The sequence below is a fragment of the Oncorhynchus mykiss genome, chromosome 16 (assembly GCF_057628025.1).
Source record: "Oncorhynchus mykiss isolate SJ-2025 chromosome 16, ASM5762802v1, whole genome shotgun sequence".
Lineage (NCBI taxonomy): Eukaryota > Metazoa > Chordata > Actinopteri > Salmoniformes > Salmonidae > Oncorhynchus > Oncorhynchus mykiss.
Genome location: NC_143037.1, coordinates 8363739 through 8376164, shown reverse-complemented (window position 1 = coordinate 8376164; position 12426 = coordinate 8363739). Strand labels below are relative to the sequence as shown.

General features: G+C 41.5%; 1 long non-coding RNA gene across 1 annotated transcript; it reads left to right on the top strand.

Annotated features, from left to right (window-relative positions):
* Window positions 1–3449: 3449 nt before the first annotated feature.
* Window positions 3450–10058, top strand: LOC149976530 (uncharacterized). Its single transcript, XR_016487038.1, has 2 exons — window positions 3450–4954; window positions 5081–10058. It is a non-coding gene; the product is annotated as an uncharacterized LOC149976530 (long non-coding RNA).
* The last annotated feature ends 2368 nt before the right edge of the window (window positions 10059–12426 follow it).

The window sequence follows — 12426 nt, the reverse complement described above, 5'->3', positions numbered from 1 at the left end:
AAGAAATAAGAATAGGAAATATGAAATACACAATAAAGTAAGTAAGTATACTACATACAGAAAATATTTAAAAGTCAATTCCAATGCCATATTAACATGTGCAGGGATACTGGAGTGATGGAGGTAGATATGTATAGGGGGAAGGGGACAGGGATACTGGAGTGATGGAGGTAGATATGTAGAGGGAGAAGGGGACAGAGATACTGGAGTGATGGAGGTAGATATGTATAGGGGGAAGGGGACAGGGATACTGGAGTGATGGAGGTAGATATGTATAGGGGGAAGGGGACAGAGATACTGGAGTGATGGAGGTAGATATGTATAGGGGGAAGGGGACAGGGATACTGGAGTGATGGAGGTAGATATGTATAGGGGGAAGGTGACAGGGATACTGGAGTGATGGAGGTAGATATGTATAGGGAGGAGGGACAGGGATACTGGAGTGATGGAGGTAGATATGTATAAGGGGACATGGATACTGGAGTGATGGAGGTAGACATGTATAGGGGGAAGGGGACATGGATACTGGAGTGATGGAGGTAGACATGTCTAAACCTAACTCTAATTCTAACCTTCACCGTAAACCCACTAGAAATAGCATTTGACCTTGTGTTGACTCACAAAATGTCCCCAACTGGTCAAATGTTTTTTTCGATTAATATTCTTGTGGGGACTTCTGGTCTCCAGAAGTATAGTTAAAAACATCCATGTGTGTACACACACACACACACACACACACACACACACACACACACACACACACACACACTCCTAAGTGAGGGACCCGAAGCCTATTCCACTTAACGTCTCGCTATTCAAAGCGTCTGCCGATTGTTTTTAGAATCAAAGGGCTCAACGCCGCGGGCTCTAAGGCTGCTGCTTATGATGTTAACAGTGGGATATTTTGTTGTATTAAAACTTAAGGAAAAGGAGAGAGATAATGATGAGAGTAAAGACGCCGACTCTCGTCAGTGATGAGGATTTCTGTCATTAGTAACACCTGAGGAGAAGAGACATCAAACACTCCTCAACTCTTGACTGTGTTAACTGATGTTAGAGATGAAGACTAAATTAAACCTGTCTGGTTTGAGTGTCTGACTGGTAAATCTCTAGAGCCCTGGAGAGAGCCTCGACTTACTTACTGTATGTTCCCATCCTCACTGTTGATTCCCCACTTCCAGTAAAATATGCTCTTCATGAAGTCAAAGAAGGGTAGTATTTCTGTTATTTGAATTACATATTTTAATTCCTTCTGAATATTTTGTATTTTGTCATTTGAATTACACTGGGCTGAACCTACACTCCAATGTATTGTGTATTTTGTAATTGTCAAAATACTGGTATTTGTATTATCAAAATCCTAAATACTTTCCTATACCATTTTTTTTCATAGCAGTTCACATGATGTGGCTCCCTTTCACCCTGCATTGGTATCACAAGTCTGATGGCACTATGGTGGGATAAAAAAAAGAGTCTGCTAAATCAACTAAATATAACAATTCCAAGAGTATTATTCTAATGAGCTCTGCCCAAAACAATACCGTGTGCTTTGCCGATCATTTTGGTATGTTCATTTTCACATATACATTTACAATTGGATCATTTAGCAGACACTCTTATCCAGGGCGGCTCTCTAAACAACAACTTAACATAGTCATAGCAAGTAAAACGTTTTTTTTTTTAAATTGTGACTGAGAATGTTGCTGCTGTTGGGGCCGGATACTTGCAAATACATTTTTGTATGTTAAAATACATCTATTTTAATTAAATACATTAAAAAAAAGGATTTTGTAGTTTCTTTTTGATACATTGATCTTTATAGTATTTTGTAATTGTATTTTGTCATTTTTTCCCCCATCCTTGCTAGAAACAGGTAAATGAGAGGGAAATGAGAGTCTCAGATATTTTACGGTTCAATAAACAATCTCTCCATGTTAGCCACAGTGGCCACACAATGACCATCATCATAGACTACGGTGAAACTGTGCCCCACCTTCAGTTCCTTCAGGTCAGGCCTCTCCATACTGACTACCGCAGCCAGTATCTGGTCCCCCACACAATCCCTGGTCAAGGTGAAGTTAATCAGGGTGCACTGGGCCTGCAGCTCAGGCTGGCAGTGGGAGCTGGCAAGATTAGTGTGGAGGAGCCGTCTGAAGCTGGGGTTGTGCTCACACTCCTTGTCCTCTATCTGAATGTACCCGCGGAGAGGTAGAAAGGAGAGGAGATGAGAGTAGAGGAAGGGGGATGGGAGGTGTTGGAGGTGAGATGATTGAATACATGTTGTATTAAGATCAATCCAAACTTAAAGTGAGTCCATGCAACTTTCACTTGATGTGACATTTTATGGTAGGTATGCACCCCTCATGGTAGGATTTGGCCTAGTGGAACTGACTGACACGTTTATTTTAAAACAGACATCAGAGTTGATGTGGCCCTAAAACCGGGTCTACAGTCTCCTCTAGGTTCTCAATCAAAACCACGTTACCAGCAGATAGCGCTCTCTCTATGAAGTGGAGTTACCTGAGAAAGACACACAGTGAATTAGAGTTTTACTGTCACTAGAAGAGCATAAATGGGTCTTTATCAGTTTTACCAAACATTTTATGGACTTTATATGACGTGTTTGTTGGAACAAATGATGGGAAAATTTAATTGAAGAAAAAAATCTAATCTACCCTACATTGTTATAGTAATTCATTAGACCAGGAAGTGATTCAGAGAAAAGTTAGTTATCTTTCTCACACAATCTGCCCAATAGAAGAGGCAATTATGGTCTCTATTAAGATTGAAGAGAGATGATAATATACCCTCTTCAGAAACTCTCTCCCGAACAGCTGCCATCTTGTGACTCACCTTCTTGGGCCGATAGGAATGAAGCGTATCTCTTTTTTGATCCACTTTCCGCCCTGTAGCTGAGGGCGGTAGCGTTCTCTGTGGTGTCATGACTTTACTGTCATTAATCTGATGACTGTTATTTATTTAATCCACTAACTATGTTTAATTGTTACCCGATTAAATGAATCATGTAAACAATTAACTCATTGGGATTTGGGGCACCACGGAAGAGTTAGTTTAAACTCTTAAAAAAACGTTTTTAAAAAGAATAGAAAACAAAGTGATAACTGGCTCAGGCCACAGTGTACTGTGTATTAGTTTGGTCCGCTAGAAAGTGTCATGTCCCATTTCAATCTTCAGGCCACTGCTTATATTGTGTTATATTATATTATATCCCCTGAATTAAACTCTATAAGATATATATATCTATTTCATCAATAAACAGTCATCTTATTAATCATTACCTGTTATCATCTTATTATATCATCATTCTGAACAGTCGTTACTGTCACATTGATATAAAGGATCAGGAGACAGGCGCAGGAATGCGTCATATTTTTTTTTACATTACCCAAATTACAGCGTGCCGTGTAAAGGCACGGGGATGAAGACCAAACAAACATGTATACAAAACACAAGGTTGAAACCCAAACAAAAGAGTGAGGAGTACCTTGAATAAATACACGGGAGGAGACCCGTAATCATCTGCACAATACAAGCGGCACGAAAGCCAAAACAACAATGCACAGATACTCACACGACCAACGGACATTGGAACAATAATCAACAGCCCAATGGAAATCAAAGGACACATTTATACAATTACAATCAGGGAAATGGGGACTAGGTGTGCGTAATGACACAGTTCCGGAGGGATCCGTGACAGTAACCTCAATCATCTGCAAAAACCCCAGCCTTACTCATGATTCAGTACTACACAAATTGGTTTAATTATTTATGTACTAGCTAACTAAATAATAAACAGGATAACATACACACTTAACACATGAGACAAAAAGTCCCTAGCGGACTTTTACAATATGGTGGCTTTTTACACAACAACATGGAGAGGGAGAGAGATGTATCCACGATAAGTGGATACATTTCAGAACTATTCTCACAGTAATCACATGAACAGCCGCACGTTTGGAATAAGAAATCATGAGTATATTTACGTGTGAGTGCCTTTGTCCGCCATTTATCTCTGTCGGGAACCAATCCTCCTTAGGAAGGTTGTTGGCCTTTTAGCGGCAAGCTGTATGGCACTAATTGTCTGAAAGGGGCCTCCCCTTTCCCTGTCTTCTACTGTTGTTCACTCTGGAAGATAACTAGTCTAATGTTAGTTTCCTGGTCTAATGTTAATCTCTGTTGGCAATGCCTTTATGCACTCTGGCTGAAGGGGACGGTTCTGTCAGTTTGACATGCTCTCTGACCTCACTCAGGTCGTGACTACTTATTGTGCAAGGGTACACTATATGTCGGCAAGTTCTCTTATAACTCCTAAAATCACATTCCTATCTTAACAAAAAAAAAAGCATCATGTTTCATATTATATGCACAATGTTTTGGATGAAAACTTGACAGATAAAGGGGATATACTTTCTAAGTTATAGTATTTTGTCCATACCATTTTTAATGACATCACAAAATAAAAAACAATATGACAGTTTTCTATAGCTCCCCACTGACCATTCCCAAGAAATATTAGAAATATTAGAAATATTGTTCCAGTATTCACTCTTGAGCGTGTTAGAGTTTCGGTGGGAAAACTGCCTGTGAAACAAAGGCACATTCCTATGCGCATTTTAAGATGGAGGGAGAGAGTCTTCTTCTACCTTAATGTACGACAGGCAGTGGAGGTGTCAAAAACCCACCCACCAGTTCCCTCCTCCCCTCTTCTGGTGAGAAGTGGTCTGGTGGAAGATTATTCATTGCAAACCTGATCTGCTCATCTGGATTACAGAGTGGACATCCTGTCGTCCGGCAGGCCCCTCGTTCTGCCACCCCACAATGTCAGCGTTGTCCATCAGCATGGCCAGAGGGTCCAGGTCAGGGGTCACTGGGAGAGAGAGGAGCTGCTGTGGTCATCCTTTATCAGCATATAATACTGTCGTAGAATGTAAGTCAGTTACTAGGAAAATCTTCAAACCATCTCCCATGTTGTCAAACTGTGTTGTAGCCCACATAAAGCTTTTGATATTGTCATGTGAACCGCCTAGTAATTGTGTGTTCTCTCACCCTGTAGTTGACTGAGGAAAGATCTCCAGGTGTTGTCTATGAGCTGGTGGCAGTAGCCCTTAGTGAAGTACACACAGCACACATTCTCCAGCCAGAGCACGTTCTCCAGCCACGGCACGTTCTCCAGCCAGGGCACGTTCTCCAGCCAGGGCACGTTCTCCAGCCAGGGCACGTTCTCCAGCCAGGGCACGTTCTCCGACGTCAGACCATCCACCTACAGACCACAACACAATGAGACATGACATGGCATAACTACTGAGTGACACAGGACAGATCACAACTCAAGATTCCCACATACTATATGTAAACTTGAATTTTCTGGCAAATCTCATATTGATATAAAAGCATGATTTACACAAAAGGCAATTAGCATTCTACCCTGAGTGACACGGATTACCCACACTGCACCCTGCTAGCTGCAGACTCATTCAAAAGTAAACAGTCAGTACTCTGTCTTAAAGTTATAGAACACAGCTGGTTCAGAAATAATAAGCTTAACTAATCAATAATGATTACATTGTTGAAAATGCTGAGCGCTTTATTCCCTTCTTCATCTAGTGGATCCTCCTCACGCTGTCAACACATCTCCTTACTGAATACTAATCAGTACTGTGTGTGTGTGTGTGTGTGTGTGTGTGTGTGTGGGGCCTACTCACCAGGTGGTTTGAGAGGGAGATGGTGCAAGCGGTGGACTCAGCCTCCTGCTGTCATTTTAACTTGTCGTCCACGGCTTTATCAAACTTGGCTGTCAGCTTGGCCAGTTTCTCATTAAGGTGCTGTCACACACACAAACACAATGGCGAGAGAGCGAGCGAGAGAAAAGCGATATTGCTTGGTAAGATGACAGATAAAACTTCAAATGATCTAAACGCTCATTACCCGACGACAAGCTACAAACAGGTTTACTCCGGATGAAACAAAACTTTCAGTCTTCTGAAAGTTGTCGAAAAGTTATCTGTCTCCACCAAGTATTGGTGGAATTATTGTTATTATTTAAATTAGAAATAATAATAACCCAGTAATAATAATAATAACCCCTGATTCAGGAGCCTTTCACTGCAGAAATGCTCTTGCTGACGGCCAAACAAATGACACGGAAAATAGTGGATTTGGAACTTATTCGAGAATAAATTAAATCAAAGTTTATTGGTCACATACATGTGTTTTGCAGATATTATTGCCAGTTGTCGCGAAAATGCTTGTAAAACAAGGAACTCTTCCGAGTTGGACATTAGCAGGCACCAAGGCAGCTGCTGCATGATCTGACTACATTCAGATGGACTGGGGGAGAAACTGCTGAGAGGATTGCCATTGACAACCATTTTTACTGGTATTTACTGGAACAGCCTTTAAGTAGAACTTCAGAGATGTAAAAACTATTTGTAAGAAAACAGAGGTGTTATTGCTATTACACTATTACATTATCGTTAATATACATTCCAATATTTATACAACATGTTCATTCTAATACCAGGATGTAGTGAACTATTTCAAAACTAACCACTGTTTCTAACTGGTCAGCGTTAACTCACGCTGATCTTGGTCTTGATGATTGTGAGCTTGTCCTGTGCTGTGGCCTGCTCAGGGTTGGCCTTGCTCAGAACCTGGCCTCACCAGACATGTCACCAACTGAGCATGTGTGGGATGCTCTGGATCGACCTGTACGAAAATGTGTTCCAGTTCCCTCCAATATCCAGCAACTTCACACAGCCATTGAAAGGAGTGGGACAACATTCCACAGGCCACAACCAACAGCCTGATCAACTTTAAGTGAAAGAGATGTGTCACACTGCATGAGGCAAATGGTGGTCACACCAGATACTGGCTGGTTTTCTGATCCACACCCCTTCATTTTTTAAGCTAACTGTGACCAACATATGGATATCTGTATTCCCAGTCATGTGAAATTCATAGATTATTACCGAATGAATTTATTTCAATTGACTGATTTCCTTATGAACTGCAACTCAGTAAAATCTTTGAAATTGTTGCATGTTGCATTGTTCAGTATAGTATGGGATAGTGTTTTACAGTCACAGAATTATTCTGAAACAATTCCTTTAAATAAACTATTTGTTGATCATTTTGGTCCCCCCAATTTGACGTTTGTCCAAGTTTCTCCAAAACCCAATGGGTTAATGTGAGGTTATAAACGTTTAAGTTGAGACACTGTTACCTTAACTCCTCAAAAGTGAAGCCAAAAACACTTGCTTTGGGCTGGGGGTTTGACATTTCGTTAGGTTAAGGGTTAAGGTTTGGGCAGTGTAGGTTACTTTCTAACTGTAATCAGTTATATTTACTAGTTAACTGTCAGAAACTGTCACTTTTGGATTACCCAAACTCAGTAACGTAATCTGATTACATTCCGATTACATGTCCCTCAATAAAAGCCATTAAAAGAAGACTCCTTCACAGGGAACAAACTGAAACTTTAGCCTTTTTTCGTTTCTGAATTGAATGTCATTGACAAAACAGAAAGTCGTCATATACTTTTCACAAACAACTGAATTTAAAAGTAATCCAATAAATAAGCATCTCATTTTTAATAAAGTATCTGTAACGTAATTACAATATGTTTTTGCTGGTATACGTAACAGTTAGTGTTTTTGTAATCAGAGTACATGTAATTGGTTACTCCAATACCCTGAATTTTGGGGTTACGGATTACGTTTAGGGTTACGTTTAGGAAATAATTCAGAGTGGTTAAGTTAAGGCTTAAAGTTTGGGAAAGGATTGAGACAGAAAAACCCAAACCAATTCCCTTGACGCTGGAGAGCTGTTTTTTTACGTCAATCCACCATCCACAACGACATAGAAGCTGACAGCCTACTTGAAGATAATAGAACTCACCGTTGTCCCTAGTGGCCGTTATTGAAGACAATTCTAGAGGTTCTTGGGATGTGGAAGGACATCTAAGTTTGACTTCAAACTAGAGCGAGCTCCCTGGATTGACTGCACCAGTAGGTAAGGCTGTATGACTGTGACATCCAGCTCCGACAAAAGATGGCTGCCTCGCTTCGCGTTCCTAGAAAACTATGCAGTATTTTGTTTATTTACGTGTTATTTCTTACATTGGTACCCCAGGTAATCTTAGGTTTAATTACATACAGTCAGGAGGAAACTCGTCATTAAGCTCGAGAACCTGGGTCTCGACCCTGCCCTGTGCAACTGTGTACTGGACTTCCTGACGGGCCGCCCCCAGGTGGTGAGGGTAGGTAACAACATCTCCACCCCATTGAATCCTCAACACTGGGGCCCCACAAGGTTGCGTTCTGAGCCCTCTCCTGTACTCCCTGTACACTCACGACTGCGTGGCCATGCACGCCTCCAACTCAATCATCAAGTTTGCAGACGACACTACAGTGGTAGGCTTGACTACCAACAACGACGAGATGGCCTACAGGGAGGAGGTGAGGGCCCTCGGAGTGTGGTGTCAGGAAAATAACCTCACACTCAACGTCAACAAAACAAAGTAGATGATCATGGACTTCAGGAAACGACAGAGGGAGCACCCCCCTATCCACATCGACAGGACAGTAGTGGCGAGGGTAGTAAGTTTTAAGTTCCTCGGCGTACACATCACGGACAAACTGAATTGGTCAACCCACACAGACAGCGTGGTGAAGAAGGCGCAGCAGCGCCTCTTCAACCTCAGGAGGCTGAAGAAAATCAGCTTGTCACGAAAAGCACTCACAAGCTTTTACAGATGCAGAATCGAGAGCATCGAGAGCATCCTGTCGGGCTGTATCACCGCCTGGTACGGCAACTGCTCCGCCCACAACCATAAGGCTCTCCAGAGGGTAGTGAGGTCTGTACAACGCATCACTGGGGGCAAACTACCTGCCCTCCAGGACACCCACACCACCCGATGTCACAGGAAGGCCATAAAGATCATCAAGGACAACAACCACCTGAGCCATTGCCTGTTCACCCCGCTATCATCCAGAAGGCGAGGTCAGTACAGGTGCATCAAAGCTGGGACCGATAGACTGAAACACAGCTTCTATCTCAAGGCCATCAGACTGTTAAACAGCCACCACTAACGTTGAGTGGCTGCTGCCAACATACTGACTCAACTCCAGCCACTTTAATAATGGAAAAATGTATGTAAAAAATGTATCACTAGCCACTTTAAACAATGCCACTTAATATAATGGTTACATACCCTACATTACTCATCTCATATGTATATACTGTACTCTATACCATCTACTGCATCTTGCCTATGCCGTTCTGTACCATCACTCATTCATATATATCTTTATGTACATACTTTTCATCCCTTTACACATGTGTGTATAAGGTAGTTGTTGTGAAATGTTAGGTTAGATTGTTGGTTAGATCGTTACTCGTTAGGTTAGATTACTCGTTGGTTATTACTGCATTGTCGGAACTAGAAGCACAAGCATTTCGCTACACTCGCATTAACATCTGCTAACCATGTATATGTGACAAATAAAATGTTTTATTTTATCTCAACCCTTTACAATGAAGATCTGTGAAGTTACTTTGATTTTTATGAATTATCTTTGAAAGGTCCTGAAAATGTGTTACGTCCGTCGTCGGAATGAGACCAAAGTGCAGGAAAGTACATCTTCCTTTATTGAGATGAACACCCAAAAAAACAACAAAAGATCACCGACCGTAAAGTTCTGCAGGGCTATACAGCAACTGTGCACAAACAAGAACCCACAAACACAGGTGGAAAACAGGCTGCCTAAGTATGATTCCCAATCAGATACAACGATAGACAGCTGCTTCTGATTGGGAACCATACCAGGCCAACAAAGAAATATAAAACTAGAATGCCCACCCAAATCACACCCTGGCCTAACCAAATAGAGAAATAAACAGACTCTCTAAGGTCAGGGCGTGACAAAAAGGGACGTTTATTTTTTTGCTGAGTTTACACTAAACACTTGTATGCCGTGGCCTAGTATCTACCTTGTGTTATTAAGCGAAATAAAATAATGGTTGTATGTCTATGGCTGTATTTCAGATACATGTTTTGTACATTTGAATGTTGCAGTAATAGGACCTACAGTTGATGTTGGAAGTTTACATACACCTTAGCCAATTACATTACATTTAAACTCAGTGTTTCACAATTCCTGACATTTAATCCTAGTAAATTCCATGTCTTTGGTCAGTTAGGATCACCACTATATTTTAAGAATGTGAAATGTCAGAATAATAGTAGAGAGAATGATTTCTTTCAGCTTTAACTTCTTTCAAATTCCCAGTGGGTCAGAAGTTTACATACACTCAATTAGTATTTGGTAGCATTGCCTTTAAATTGTTTAACTTGGGTTAAAACTTGGGTAGACTTCCACAAGCTCCCTACAATAAGTTGGGTGAAATAAGGGCCATTTCTCCTGACACAGCTGGTGTAACTGAATCAGGTTTGTACGCCTCTTTCCTCACACATACTTTTTCAGTTCTGCCCACAACTTTTCTATAGGATTGAGGTCAGGGCTTTATTATGGCCACTCAAATACCTTGACTTTGGGGTCATTGTCCATTTGGAAGACCCACTTGCGACCAAGCTTCAACTTCCTGACTGATGTCTTGAGATGTTGCTTCAATATATCCACATAATTTCCCATCCACATAATTTCCCATCCTCATGATGCCATCTATTTTGTGAAGTGCACGAGTCCCTCCTACAGCAAAGCACCCCCACAACCTGATGCTGCCACCCCTGTGCTTCACGGCTGGGATGGTGTTCTTTGGCTTGCAAGCCTCCCCCTTTTTCCTCCAAACATAATGACGGTCATTATGGCCAAATAGTTATATTTTTGTTTAATCAGACCAGAGGACATTTCTCCAAAAAGTACAGTCTTTGTCCCCTTGAGCAGTTGCAAACTGTAGTCTGGCTTTTTGATGGCGGTTTTGGAGCAATGGCTTCTTCCTTGCTGAGCAGCCTTTCAGGTTATGTCAATATAGGACTCATTTTACTGTGGATGTAGATACTTCTGGACCTGTTTCCTCCAGCTTCTGCACAAGGTCCTTTGCTGTTGTTCCGGGATTGATTTGCACTTTTGCACCAAAGTACGTTCATCTCTCGGAGACAGAACGTGTCATCTTCCTGAGCGGTATGAAGGCTGCATGGTCGCATGGTGTTTATACTTGCATACTATTGTTTGTACAGATGAACGTGGTACCTTCAGGCATTTGGAAATTGCTCCCAAGGATGAACCAGACTTGTGGAGGTTTACAAATTTTTTTCTGAGGTCTTGGCTGATTTCTTTAGATTTTCTCATGGTGTCAAGCAAAGAGTCACTGACTTTGAAGGTAGGTGTTGAAATACATCCACAGGTACACCACCAATTGACTCAAATTATGTCAATTAGCCTATCAGAAGCTTCTAAAGCCATGACCTCATTTTCTTGGATTTTTCAAGCTGTTATAAAGGCACAGGAAACTTAGTGTATGTAAACTTCTGACCCACTGGAATTGTGATACAGTGAATGATAAGTGAAATAATCTATCTGTAAACAATTGTTGGAAAAATGACTTGTGTCATGCATAAAGTAGATGTCCTAACCGACTTGCCAAAACTATAGTTTGTTAACAAGAAATTTGTGGAGTGGTTGATGACTCCAACCTAAGTGTATGTAAACTTCCGACTTCAGCTGTAGGTCTATAGCGTTTGAGCGAGCGAGAGAGATCATTATCTTAGACAGCAAGCCCTGATCCCAACAAATCGCCTGCCTCCGCCTGGTGAGAAAGACAACTGCTCATGTTTAGCCACTCCCGTTTGAATTGAATGATGCATCAGGAGAATTCGCTGTGACAAAAGAGCAATCAAGTTAAGATCCAGCATATGTAGCTGTGGTGGTCACTGTGGTGGTCACAGGGAAACTGAGAGACTGAAAGGAGGACCTGGCCAATGATGAACCTTCCCTCATAGCAGCACGGGAGACCCTGAACACTCTCAATGAGGTACACACACATGCATGCACACACGAACACACAAACGCTCGCACTCACACACATGTGCACACACGTGCACACACACACGCACACACACACATTTTGCAATGTTATGGGTTTTACTTAGAATACATTTACTATAATATTCACAGCTCACAATCAATGTCCAGTCTCTTACACCCTATCTGTTATCCATTGGTTTTATATGAAAGAGTTGTGGGATTCACTAAGGACCTGAGTGGTTTAAGGTGTTCTGTGTTCACCCAACCAGAACCGACATCTCTATCCCAGCTAGGCTAACCTCTCTAAAGACTCCTATTAGTATTTCTTCTTATTATTCTGCTTCTGTCAGCTCACTTTCTCTGTTTTATTCACATTTTCCTTCTCTAGAACAACTGAAGTGTAGTACCTCAAAAT